The sequence below is a fragment of the Rhea pennata genome, chromosome Z (assembly GCF_028389875.1).
Source record: "Rhea pennata isolate bPtePen1 chromosome Z, bPtePen1.pri, whole genome shotgun sequence".
NCBI lineage: Eukaryota > Metazoa > Chordata > Aves > Rheiformes > Rheidae > Rhea > Rhea pennata.
Window position 1 is genome coordinate 68,551,130 of NC_084702.1, and position 14,547 is coordinate 68,565,676.

At 38.6% G+C, this 14,547-nt stretch overlaps 1 protein-coding gene across 4 annotated transcripts in view; it reads right to left on the minus strand.

Moving 5' to 3' along the window:
• The window catches only part of SLC1A3 (solute carrier family 1 member 3), a 57,359-nt gene that overhangs the window by 18,570 nt on the left and 24,242 nt on the right, over positions 1 to 14,547 (minus strand). The gene's annotated exons all lie outside the window — the stretch shown is intronic.

Consider the following 14,547-nt stretch of genomic DNA (forward strand, 5'->3'; position numbering starts at 1 on the left):
TGTTTTCTGTTCCTATTTGCCATTTTTAAAGAAGTGGAAACGGGCTGTGTATTTTTTATTTTAGCTAAGTGTAGTTTTAGACTTGGTTGCATCCTGACCATGAAGAGCTAAACTGAACCTGTGTAGTTTGCTGGGAAGATTGGGAAATGCACAGTTGTTAAATGAATCAGTTCCTTGTACCCTGCCCTTGCCGGGCACCAAGTACGGTCAGTGTGAGGGGTCACGGGCTTAGGTGCTTACAGTTCTGGTCTGGCCTTGTACTCTGCACTTGATACTGGGCTGTGTCTCCTACGCTCCAAAACTCACTAGGAGTCGGTGCAGGGAGTATCTTACACCAAAGCCTGCTGTGATGAAGGATTAGAGCTTGTGATCCTGTTTCATCCTTGGACTGGTTCTGGGGCACAGGGATGAGCCGGCTGCAAATGGCATGTCAGGGAGGAAGAGTCACGCTCCTCTCTTTCTAAGCTGCTTTGCAGCCTGATTTCCCAGTACGTCCTCGGCCTGTGACTGTGCTGCCCCTTAGTTCAGTTGCTCGGTCTCATTTCCGCTCTTGTTTGTCATACCATGACTTTTCAGCTTGAAAGTGGGGGACAGCCGTCACTAACTGCCTGTGGCACGTATAGTAGCAAGCATTCAAAGCAGGGGGATGGCAGGCGTAGGCGTGAACAAGAGCTGTATGAGGAGGAAGCAAGCTCTCACCTCGGAGGGCCCTGGCTGGGAGCTGCTGGGCAGCCTTCCCTCCCACTGCAGTTAATGGGAGCTCAGGGCACTCTCGAGAGGGACACTCGGTACCTTCCAGGTCGGAACTGCAAAAGCTTCCAGCATACCAACAAGGAGAATAATCTAAAAAAATATTTAAAATCTGTTTTTACAACATGAGAAAACAAAGGGGTTTGTTTTCTTTGCACCTCTGGAGGTTGGCAAGATCTCTTAGAAGGGAATGGGTCTCTGCAGAGGTCCTTAATGGAGAAGCAATAAGGTTAGCTCCGAAGCTTTCACGTGTCACCGACCATTGGGTCCTCGTTCGGTCCTTTCACGGCCAGCCAGCCAGCCAAGCTCCCCTTGTTCGGCAGGAGATGGATGGGCCCCTTTCATCCTGCTCGCTGCTCTGCTTGCTCCTCCGCCCGGCCGCTGGCTCCCCTCCGCTCCGTCCTCTCCTCCTCTCCCTCCCCTCCGCTGAGGGGCCTGGGAAACTTTGCCCCCCTCGCACAGGGATGCCCGATGTCGTCCCGGCAACCCCGAGCAGCGAGCCGTCATCTCCCCTAGCGTGTGTGCCCGCGCAGCCTGAATGGGAATGATCTTGGGTATTGATGGGGAGGGAAGGAAGGGAAGAAAGGAAGGGGCAGGCCCATGCCAGTAAGATGGCAAACAAACCCAAGCCCTCACCCCTCTCCTCTCCCCTCAGCTGCTCCTTCCCTGTCTTTGGAAATAAGTGAGGAATCAGTCACGCCGCGGGTGAAATAAAGACGTAGCGACGAGTTCTCCAGTGTCAGGACGAAAAAGCAAAGCACTACCTTGGCCTCTGAGCAGCTTGTTCAAAAAAAAAAAAAAAAGAAAAGAAAAAAAGAAAGAAAAAGAAAAGAAAGAAAGAAAAAAAGGAAAGAGAAAAAGCAAAAAGAATCAAGGAGTTATCTTTAAAAAAAAGCAAAAAAAAAAAAAAAAAAAAAAAAAAAGAAAAGCAGAACCAATGCTAAAAAGTCCTACAACTTCAGAACTTCAATTAGTGTAACTGGATCAGCTGATTTCTTGCAGAAAAGTTTAGTGCCCCAAAGTCATAAATTGTAAGCTATTTAAATAGGAGATTTCAATTTAAGCACATTCCTACCTTCACCGTAGCAGTACCTAAGAGTTTCTACCTGCACTTTTTTTTAGCTTTTTTAGATAAGAGGAATATACAAATTTACATAATGAGAAGGAATATGCACATTTATAACAGTGATATCTGGTCAGCAGCTGTTATGACTGAAGCCCTATTTCTGCATCTAAATCCCTAATCAGCAAAGCATTTTACACTTAATCCTTAATGTTAATCATTAACTAATGTGGTTTGCTGAATCAGGGCCTATAACTACCAGTTTTTAAATGGAGTGGCTTTCTTTAGATTCATCTACCTTAAATAGTTGCAACAGTAATTGGTATGCACTTGCCACAGTGGGCAAGTAGCAACATTCCTCTTTTTTTTTTGCTTTTTCTGAAACAAGAAAGTCACTATGGTCTAATTGTCCTATTTAGGACTGATCCTAATGACTTTAGTGATTTTCCATTTGTCACAGCAAGCAAAACTGTCATGGGCAGTGAGGGGAGTGTGTGTGTGTATCTATACACACACACGTATATATACAGTTTCAATTTGAAAAATTTTATTGCTCAACTACTACCTTTTATGTGTAGAATCCTAGTTTTTGAAAGCCTTTGCTGCCCTTTAACAAATTTTTGAAAAAATAAGAAATGTATGTGTCTGCTTTCCTATACTAAAGTTCTTATATTTTATGTAAGAGAATCTAATATTCTGCCCAAAATGTTTTAAACTTTTGGTTACTTGAAAAGTATTTTTGATGCATAATGATGAATTTGCAAATTTAACAATGATGAACTAATAATGAATGAGTGTATAGGACGAACTATGCATTCTGGTACTCATAAATATTCACTACTGGAAATAAAAAAGGGAGACTTTCTAAGACTATTACAAATCTATACTAATTCGGCATTGTAGAACTGTATTGGTAATACTGCCTTGCTAATACAGATTTTTTTATACATTTCCTTTAGCTATTTCAGACTTAATCTTTTAAAACAAACATTATGAACAGAACATCTTTTTTTTGCTAATTATTTTCCTGTTTATCTTTTACAGTCTCTTCATTAGGAAGTTGCATTTGCTTGTTAAAGACTCCTATGGTGGAACAGCAATAATGGCAACTGTTGATTCTGGAGTGTTGCCCTAATTTTGTTTCTTTTAGGTTGTCTTTCACTCTCCTAATGAAGCGGTCTTAAATGGGCTACTCCCGACCCCCTACATCCACTGAGCACTGTGTGATGAGTAAACTCACAGTTTGAGACCATGAGAACAACCCTTTTTGTGTATGTTGATGAGGATATGTGGAAATGAATAACACAGAAAAATTCTAAGGAAAAGCCATTAGTTAGGTAAAAAAAATGGAAATACTGCCTGAGTTTAATGAAAATTATGAAGCTCTAAACCTTTATCCTGACAGAAGCAGAGCACATCCTGAGAAGAAAAATTAAATAAAGCTTGGACCTCTAAGTCTTATACAAAATCAGGCCCCAAGCTAATCCAAACTCTAGGTTATTATTTTAATAGCAATGGTAGTAATAATAAAAATAGAATGATGAAATTACAAAGAAAAAAGATGTTTCCCAGTTTCATTAAAAACACTGGACAAATACCTCACAGAAAAATGAGTAATTATGTTTGATCCAAAGTTACATGGCCATGATTAAGCCAAGCTGACTAATGAAACTCATGGCTGGCATAGAGTGGTGCAATTTAATGAGCCAATTTAATGGCTGAGAGTGACTGCCTAAGGGAACAGGCTGGCCCCACAGCTTTGTAGCCCTGCCCCATCCCTTGCCACTTGAAAACTACTAACTTTGGTTTTTGTAAGGTAAGCAGAATATGGACCTCGCCTTTTTGGCTGTAGTTTGCCATTACTTCAGTGTGGTTGTCTTGTCAAACGACATCCTTTGCTATATGGTGGTAATGCTGCCAAAGGAAGTTAAGCACTCCTCACTTTCCCCTGATTATTCTTAAGCAAAATCTGTTCTCCACTCCGCTTCACCACGTAGCTGAACAAAAAGCATGTGCTAGTGCAACAGCGAGGAGGCAACAAAGATGTGTGAAGGAGCAGCTGGGGTCAGGAGAGCTCCAGAGGGATATGACTACTCCAGCCAGGGCAGGAAAAAAATCTAAAAATCTAGCCTCATGAAGATGTACAGATGTTCCTGTTACATTTAAGAAAAAAATCTCACTGCCTGATTGAATTGGAGAATTGGAGAAATCGCAGACCTTAAGAAAAAGATGGTACTTGACAGCGTGTGGAGGAGTCCAGATAAGCATGTGACTAGTGATGTGCTTTTCCTCATGGCTACTCCACCACCTCAGCAAGGAGAAAGGTCGTAGTAGTTCCATGCACATGATGGAGAAAGGCCTTTCTTAGAGGATGCTAATCTAGTCTTGCCACACATATTTATTTCTGGTATTCATAGAACACTTAGTTTGAAATATTTTTTGTGAAATGATTGTACAAAACTATCAGAATGTTACTGACTGGCGTGCATGTCCACCGTTCAAACAACTGAATGGACCAATCTCTAGTGGCTTTACAATGACTTTTACCTTCCAGTTCGCCACAAATATTGAAAGACCATTTTGTTATCATTCATCACAGAATGTTTCAGTGGAATAACTTCGCTTTATGAAACTTGGTTTCAGTGCATCAAGATTAGCAGTCATCTGATAAAAAAATACAATGATGGTAATCTGTGGTGGAAAGTATTTCCTGGATCCTCAAGTGCCATGTTTTGATACAACAGGGAAATGTATTATACAGTCTTGGTTACACATTTATTAAGCTTCCCTTTCAAATCAGTTGCTATTTTTACCCTCACTATTTTAGTGGTAGGGTATTCCACAGCCTTACTTCCTTGTTATTTTGCTTGCTTCCATTGTGCTTTTTAAAATATGCTCAAAAACCTTCCTTTTCTTCCTTTAAAATTCTGCTCTGCACTTATAGCAGGACAGCATTGGTCAATGAAGGCAGGGAAGAATTCAGTAAAACTCCCCAGTCTGTGACTGCTGTGGCTAAGTAATGTATGAACACCAAAGCATTAGAGCTCACAGTAAAATGAAATATGTAAATACAGCACATACATACTGCATTTATTGAATGTCAGTGATATTTCTGTCACTGCAGGAAACTGCAGGAATATGCTGTGCTGTTTGGAAGGCTACAGTGGATTGACTTTTAAGGGTTGCAAGATAACAGAATGCATTTGGCCAGCCAGTCCTAAAGCGTATTTCCTGAAACCCACATCTGCCTGAGAGGACCCTGCTGTGGGGCTGTTTAGATACCCATTTAACTCTTCGCATTATTCCATCTTTTGCTCACAGTATTGGAATGTGCCAAACAATATGCTTTTTGAAGGGAAACTAGGGAGTAATTTATCTTCTTTATGTGTGCTAAGCAGAGCAGGAGGGAGAGGCAAGCAGGGATTCACAGCAAGCCATGGAGCAGTGATTAGTAACAGCTGACAGTCTCAGACCAAGACTCTCTTTCTTTGGTTACCTCATTGTAATAACAGAGTACAAAGGACCAACTGTCTTCAAGCCAAGAATCAGAAACCCAGGAACACAGAAAATAGCAGCTCACAACTTTTTTTGGTAACAAAACACTGTGCTACCTGCATAGCACAATTCTGAAAAGACATCCTTTTATGTTCAGACATTTGTACTAACCTCTCCTGGAAATGGGATTCTGCTGCTGGGCAGAAAAATGCTTATTTTCTATATTTCTATATTGTTTTGCAGTGAAACAATAAGCACATAACATTTGGTTAAGAAAAGCCTAATGTAGGATGGTAAATTATTTCAGTTTAGTTAGAAAAAAGTTTGTTGTGGTAGCTGATAAGGCAAAGCACATTAAGATCGCTTGAATCGTACAGGGTGTATACTTACAGGGTTGAAATAAATATGCTAGTAGATGTAACAGATTTCTGCCAAATTCCCCAAGGATGAAAGTACTACTTGTTACTTTTTCAGAACATATTGCCCAAAATACCTACTTTAAGCACAAAATGTACTACATCTTGGCAAGATACAACTGAGAGAGATACCTTTCCTTTCTGAAGGGTGTTAAGCCTATTACTTAGTGCTCCAAAAAGGCCATAATGCAGTATCTTGAAATACATGTGGAAGCTTTTAATCTGCTAAAAATCTGGTCTGATTTTTGGCAGACTATGCCTGGAGTCCTTCAAAGACGTGTTTTCATATGTACAGCACTTATTAAAATTCCACAAATGTACAGTGCTTCTGTTACTTGAGTGAATGTCTCCCATGTGATGAAGCTGCAGACTGTTTGCTATGCTAAATCATTCCTCATCTAATTTAACTGCTACTGAAAAAACAATATGACATAGTTGAGAATATAGATGTGAGATTAAAGATACCCCTAAAGGAACAGCAGCTAATAATGCAGTCTAATGTAAAAATATATTTGCTTTTTCGTCATCAGTGTGTAAAGATGTCTGAAGAGACACTTCTGTTGCCTTGCTTTAAAAATGAACTGAAGTCTAGTTGGAGAGCAATATTTAAAGAATGAAAAATCAAGATTGCCTTTCTAAAAAGATACAGACAGACATAACTCTATCTGTGTGCAAGATGACATGGGATTTAGGATATTTTACTGATTTGTGATTCGTCTCAGCTCTATGCTGGGGCCTCACTTTCTCACTGAAAATGTGCTCCAGTATTGTCACCAGGCAGCTCTTGGCTTCTTCGCTACAACTTCCAATAGCAAAGCCAATTGCAGTGATAGTTGCTTTTCTTTGGATGATTGTCCACTATGATCTGACAGTTAAATTCATTATATTATTAGTTAAATCATATATATTATTAGTTAAATTCATTTTATTCATTTTTATTTAGGAGTTACTACTTTAGCTGCAATTAGTCTATTACTTTTTAATTGGCATTGTGCTTAGGTTTTTTCATAGTTCAGTAATAATGTTAAGGCTGTTCTGAGAACTCATTACAAAAGTGTCGAGCTGGAGTTGCATGTGAACAGGCTTTTGTTTTCCTTTTTTGACTCTGCTTTGTTTCAGTGGCCTTTGAACTCAGGGTCACTGATTCGGTTAAAGCCTTACAACATCAAAGCCTTCGTCCTTCTCCACCCTCCAGCCTTGTAGGAGGCAGTGGAAAGAAGTCAAGACTTCCTCTAGAATGCCTGACAGTAGCAGTCCGTGCTTTTTAATAATATTATTTAGCTCTTTTCCAGCATCTTACAATGCTAAGCAGGGCTGAAAAATAGGTTTTGGCTCCCCAACTGTTACACAGTTGCCATATGGGCATCATCTGCTTGCAGGCAGGATTGAAGATACAAATTTCTATGAGAGGGCTAAGGCACCAAAGAAAATATCAGCTGATTTTAAGTAAAGCAGATGAAAGAGAAGAGGTCTTTTTTAGATCACTGTTATTATTGGACTCTCATGTTCTGCAGAACAGAAAAGAAGCCCGTTTACTTTTTAATCAAATTTTAAACATCCTATTTAGGATTTGAAAGCTGTATCTTCTTTACTGATGCAGGCCCTTTGAACAACTTCTTTAGCACTGGGACAGATATTAGCAGGCCTAGAAAGGTAAATTCCTACCACTTTATTTGCTTTAAGGCTTCTGGAGTTAAGACTTACTGTAATTGTAAATATTGAACAAAGCTGATTTTCAGTGCAAGACTGTATTCATCAGTGAAATAGCCATTCATTAAGTGAACTTTTGACCAAACCTATTTTTTCTGTAGCTCTGAAAAGGAGCTATATTCACTGGAGAATCTCTGATATTATCTGAGAATTCAAATCTAAGTTAGAAGTGGGTGGTGAAATGTCAGAATAAAGTAAGTATTTAGCTTTGCATACAAGTAGGGAGAAAATAAGGGAGCCGTTTATGTAGGAAGAAATCAGCATCAGCATGTTAATTCTAATGCAAATAGTGTGCTTCTAGTGCTATGCTGTACTTCTCTTCTTCTTATCTACCACCAGTGAAGAGCTAGTGGTATAATTGCCTGAGGGTGAAAAGGTTTAATTACCTGAAGAAATGTGAATTCTGTTTAACTATGTAATTATTACAAACTCGGGCTAGATCCTGAAAAAATGTACTCATGCTTAACTGAGGCATCTAAGTGAGTGTTTGTTTTATCATACTTAGTCCAAAGTATTCATCACAATTTGTGATATGTGTGATGCCCTTCAGACTCTTCAGTGAAGTAATGAAGATAAATATTTCTTAAGAAATAATACCAGAATTGATAACTCTAACCACTCAGGAGTTACAAATCATGCTCTCCAAATATTAAATAAATGCTTTTTATTTGTTGTCTGACACTTTTAAGTTTTCAGAATATAGCCAAGACCTATTTTTGAAATTTGCTTCACGACTAGGGGGCCAGGAACTTAACTTTCTTAGGTACTAAACTTCCAGAGATGAGTCTTCACAAATAACATTAAGATCTGAAAGCTTCTGATGAAGTGGGACTTGAGAGCTCTACTGTTTTCCTTTTTCCTGTGTTACTTAGGAAGAGTTGAATTGCTATGTTACAATTTGTTCTTTACACTTCCTACATGATATGGGTCCATAAATAGAGACAAAAGGTTTTTTTACAAGTCTTTCCTTGTCCTAGTATCGTAGTAGTTTTTGCTTCTCTTTTGTAGATCATCATTGTGATAACTGTTATCAATAATATATTATAATTAATATTATAATACATGTCATATGTCATACATATGATATATCATATATCATATTAATAAACTCCTGCAGAGAAAAAGATCACTCCAAGAAAATGTAATCAGAAAGGGCTTATATAAGTAGGAAAAAGGGTCATCAGGATGGCTCAAGTAAAATTTCTGAGACACTGCCTAGAAGTGGCACAGACCAAGCCAAAACTGATGATGAGAAAACCATATCAAACCATGTGAATTGGAAAAATTTGCATCAAAAGATTTGCCACCCAGTTAAAAAAGGCTGGCAAGTTTGTGCAGGAGATTCCAGGTTTTAGCAAACATTTTGCGGTGCTCATGGCTACCTCAGGAACTCATCTGGAGGCCATCTTCCAAGAGAGGAATAAGGAAAATGTGTTTCACTCTTTGTTATATCTCTGCAAAAAGTTGACATCCATGGAATGGACCTATGCCACAGCTGAAAGCAATTCCTACCTACCATGTGAGCGCTTAAAAATTTGTAGCCTTATCTTCTGAGAGACCCTTTACTCCATTTACAACAGGATTGTTTATATGTTTTGTTGCATTCATCTAATGAGAATGATTTCTCATGCCTTGAACTGCTGGATAAAGAATATATTCAGCAACAGCTTGGAAGAGAAAGTAAAGAAAAAAATATGCAATAACAGGAGTCCCTGGGCAAAAGGAATTGTAGCTGATGCATCCTCTGTCTGACTGTGTAAAAGTGCAGCTCACATCCCAGATGTTGCCAATTCTTAGTTATGTTTCTAGTCTCAACAGATAGTTCCCCAGCTAGAGATTTCTGTCTTGCGCGACTCTTTCCTCTTCTTTCTCCTCCCTCACCAGTGAGAGCTGTGCTGTTTGGCTGGATACGAGGAGGAACAGCTTGCTGAGTTGTCTTCCTCATGTTCCATACAATCAACTCATTTACTGGAAGCCCGACACAAGGCTTGGGTCTTGTAGCTCCCGCAGTGCACGGTGGCTTTCCTCCTTCTCCCTTACTCAGAATTCAGGTGGGGCACCCAGCAGCACTGTCGAGAGACAAGTATTCAAAATCTCTGCTTCCAGTACAGGAAGATATGAATCATCCTTATAAAAGTTCATAATGCCAAAACATAGCTGATGGACAGCATGTATTGATCCAGCAGTTACATTTTTCTTTTCTTTTTTAGAAATAAATGAAAATAATACATTATCAGTCAACAAATGCCAACATGGAAAAAGAAAAATCAAGGTTGAAACAAAGACTAGAGGACCAGAGGTGATGACCTTCTGCTTATGCAAACATGTTTTGGTCTGCAGTTGTTCCTTCTGCATTGATCTGTGTAGCTGATGGGATGATTCGGAAAGTATTTTGTGTTTGTCAGGTCTTACACCTCTGATGAGAGGAAAGTAAGTGTTACTCCTGCTATGGTGCAAGTAGTCCGAGTAGTGTTTCCAATGCCCTCAAAAGGCACCCTCAGGAAGATTCATGACTGTTCAGATGCTTCTGGTCTTCACGAACGATTGTGGCAATTGTATTGTGTGGCCTGTGTTACAGCAAGGGCAGACTGAGAAGGAAGCAAATATAATGGAGCTGTGCTATGCTCACACACAGGAAATGGGGATTCATATCACAGCTAGAGGGAAAAAGGTGAAAGGAATAGGAAAGGAAAAGCTGTTAAAGGAGCCTCCACGAACCTAAATATCCCTGGGTGTAACTGTTCTCTTCCCAAGTTGTTAGGCTGTTTTTTGTCATACTCCAGTATGGCTCTTCCACTGCTGTTATCTGTCAAATTCCCAGTAGTGCTGTAATTAAGGATTTACTGACATTATTGTGTTTAGTCTTTTTCTTCTCTCTTGATGTATGGCTTTTATAGCTCTTTTATGTCTAATTTCATGTCAATGAAGTCAATTTATACTTCCTGAAGGTGAGGTGATTCTCATACTCTGGAAGAGTTTTTCTTTGGTTTTAAACTGGCACTGAAGAAAGGTATATTGTGTCAAGAAATTGAAACTGTTGACTGTAGTCAGTGCCTTAGAGTAATTACTCTGTGATGTTTTTAAGGATAACTGCAGAAAGATCTTGAATCTGATATGAAATTCTGTGTAGTGCAACAATAGACGATTTAACATAAATCTATGGGAAATCATTAACTGGGTTAGTCCAAAGGTCAGTCCAACCCATTTTTTTGTCTTCAATGCTACTTGGCAACAGATTTTTACAGAAGACTATAAGAAAAAGAACAAGTATAGTGCTCACTTCCTCTTGCTTGTCCTCACTACATCTAGCCATCAGTGGGAACTAGGGACTTCCTAAGTTGCCAGTTACACCAGGTTTGATAGTCAAAGATAGCTTTACCTGTGAGTTCTCTAGTTCCCTTTCAAAACTGCTAACTTCTGGCCTCTACAACAGTCTTATGGCAATGTGCAATGCAATTTAATTGTGTGCTGCATGAAAAAGTACTTCCTTTTTCTTGTTTTAGATCTGCCTAGTTATTTCATTAGGCACCCCACAGTTCCTTTTTCACAAAAAATAATTATCAGCTAAATAATAATTATTCCTTTTAAGCCTCTACAGATGATCCATGATTTCTGTGGATCTTTGTGAAGACCTTCCACATCAATTGTGGAAGCTGAAGAGTTTTTCAAGGCCAAGAGTTCTTGTTTATTTAATCCCTCCTTGCATTTCACTTGAACTCCATACTCCTGTAAGCCTTGTCACCTTCTCCATACTGTTTGGTTATTCCAAGAACTCTTTCCTATGTACTAATATCTAAGAACCCATGATTGCATAGCTGTAGTTTGTTCATCTATCCCAGGTGTATTGCTTTGCACTTGGCACTGCTGTATTTCATCTGTCATTTTGTCATAGAGTAATTCATCATGGAAAACATTCTTTACAGCTTTGGTTTTCAATATCATGAATAAAATACTTGGTCACAGTATCTTAATGCCCAAACTGCTGAGGAGACTTGTTTTTGCATTGTGTGCATTTTTCAGTTTTCCTTGAATGGATGTTTTGGAGTCTCCTTTTCTTCCACTTGCAATCTTATGTAGCTGATATTAGATATCATATTTTTATTATGTAGTTTTCAGGTATGTTATTTTGCTGTAACCACTTCAGAATTAATTATATTTAACTGAAAAAATTTGTCATATATTGTCCCTAGGATATTTTCAGTCTTTCTGCCTTTGACTGAAATAGGAATGGAAATAAAGATACAGGATTTGTTTTCAACAGCCCCACAGTATTCAGGCAAGATGCTTTAACCCTTACATGCGCTTCCAAATAGTTTTTGCATTTTTTTTGTCTGCTGTTTTTGCCTGTGCACAGTGAAGTCTAGATGTTATGCATCTGAACCAAGATAAAAAATTGAAGCAAAGCCATCACAGATGAGAGGTTGTTACTTATAATTAACTCAACTGGAATCCCTTGGGGAATGCACGCTGGCTAATGGTGTGTCACAAACTGTTATTCAGTACTTTATGGAACAACTTAAACTAGTGGTCCATTATACTCCCCCAAATTTTGCAAAGAAATGTAAATCAGCCTTTAAATTAAGGGCTAGTAGCAAACTTAAATAATTATAGAGGTTCTTTTGTATTTTGTTTTCTTTCTTTATTGAAGACCTTGGCTATTTATTCATTCCCTACTGCCTGCGGCGAATAATTGAAAACTCTACTATTGCTTACTTTTCATCACTGTGTGTGATGCTTTGGGTTTTTTATTACATGGTACCTTAAACATTTGTTTTATACAGAATGTCATTATATGCAACAATTTCGTTTCTGCTTTCATTAAGTTTTAATTTTTAGTGGTATCTCAGTTCCCTTAAAATTATTCTCTCAAGCTTGTATGAGGATGTGCTATGTATTTCCTATGGCAAAAGTGCTACAGGAATGGTTCTGAATCAAGTTGTATTTACATCGTATGATCCATTCTGTAGCTCCTTTCTTTCACTATTTGCATAGGTTAACATATATGTAGCACTTTCTAAATAAAAGTTCCATCCAAAGGTATAGTTGTTAAACAAATATATATGACATTTCATTATTATTTTCTAACATCCACATCTTGCACAAGGCTTTCTGACTTTCAGCTATGTTATAGTTTATTATTTCCTGGAGTACGTTTTGTGCAAAAGCTTATTCAGGAAATATATTCAGGAAATTGTAGTCAAACTGATTGCCAACACGCGTTGCATCTGCTTGTGGTTCTTTTGTGTTTTAAATTGTTGACTTGAAAATGAATGCTTCTAGGTACTGAATGGCTTCCAGCCTATTTTGGTTTCTTTATTGAGTCTCCAAAATGTGGTGGCCCTGCTGCTTAGACTCCTTTTGTAACTGCTAAAAGCTTTAGTCTTTAGAATTACATGACAGAATTATTAAACTTATCCTGCCCACATTCTGTTAAGGACTGTGGAGGGAAACAGTATAGGAGGGTTCCAATTTTTTCCTCTTTCTGTACCTGTCTAAACAGTTATTGCTAGAGGGGATACACCACACTTAATAGGCATGTGCTTTAAACAGTAATACAGGTACTGATGAGCTAGTGATTGCAGTAATTGTGTATGAAGTTTCATCGTTCTTTCTTCTGAAACGGCATAAAAACATTTATTTAGTGAAGTGTTTGTAGATATTTAGCTGCTGTTGGCCCTAATCTACTATACTGATGCTAGCTTGAGAAGAACCTGGGTCAGCTCTGGTAATATTTCTTCACTTGTTTCCTTATTCCTGCGAAGAGTCCTATTTACGTGACAGTGGATCTTTACAATCTTAATCTCTTGCATGGCTATGTTTTTAGCCTTGGTTTTGGGCACACACAGACCCAAATGAGAGTGCTCCCTTATTTGTGCAAAAAAGTATTTGGATGTTCAAATTAGATAGTTCTGTTGTCCAGTTATTCTCACTGCATATCTAAGTACCTAACTGAGTGCATGAAGTGATGTGTGCATAGAATAAAGGCCGTCATGTAATTCAGCAGTTAGTGTTAACATGTTGTATAGCATTTTGAGTGGGGAATGAAGGGTTGCCTGAAAAAGAAGCTAAGTAGCTTTTTGTTTTTAATGACACTTTGTGTATTAAAATGAAGCTATAAGAAAAAAATAACATGCCCCTAGGATGTTTATGGATTTTGACGAAGACTGAACAGATTGGAAGGTTGGTTGTCTCAAATCTTACATATGGTGTTAAGTGTTGATTACTGATAGTGGGTTTACTACAGTAGGAGACACAGCTCCTCAGTAGAAAGCTTCCTATGCAAATATGCAGGCGGCTCAAATGCACTGGGAAATCCAAAAGGTGGTGCAGTCATAAAGAATCGATCAGTTCTGTTCTTTTGTCCACAACTAGAGTCAATTGAGGTCAACAGAAATCTTCCTATTGGATTAAGTGAGATTTGAGTGATCTGACATCTAAACCAATTTCTTTCGAACACTCAAAAATTGAAGAATTTTTGAAAGTTGGAAAATTTCCAAATTTTATATTTTGGAGAAGTTGCTCTGGTGACCAGCTAAATTGTGCAAATACTGCCTAATTGTTTCTCAGTTTTCATATGTGAACTATATGAACCATATCTTTTCCTCAGCTGAAACAGAGAAGAATAAGACCAGCTGTTCGTTAATATTTTTGGCTTCCAGCTCTACTCTGAGTACCCCACATGTTGCACAAGCGATACATAGGATTGTGGGTCTCCTGCTAAAATGAATTAAAGGTTTTACTGCTATGCACCTCCCTTTTCTTCTTGAGCAAAGGATAATGCTGGCTGCACGGCATTTACTCCCTGGTGGATGCCGTTCTGAGAGTCAATAGAACAGACATACGGGTCACGTCCATATTTATATATACGGACATCAAGGAGAGACTTTCCATCTGTTGAAATTATCATAAACATTTGTGGCTGAAACCAGACAGCACCTGGGGCCCTGTAGTAAGTGATAGCATGATTTCCACAATAGACAGGACGAGCAACAAGGCAGGAGAATACCGAAACTAGTCTCCTGCTTCCACAAACCTTGATACAAGATGGATTCCCTACCTCTCTTCTTTTTAAGAAATAATCCACAAGTCTCGCTATCAGAAACCTTCCTCTTG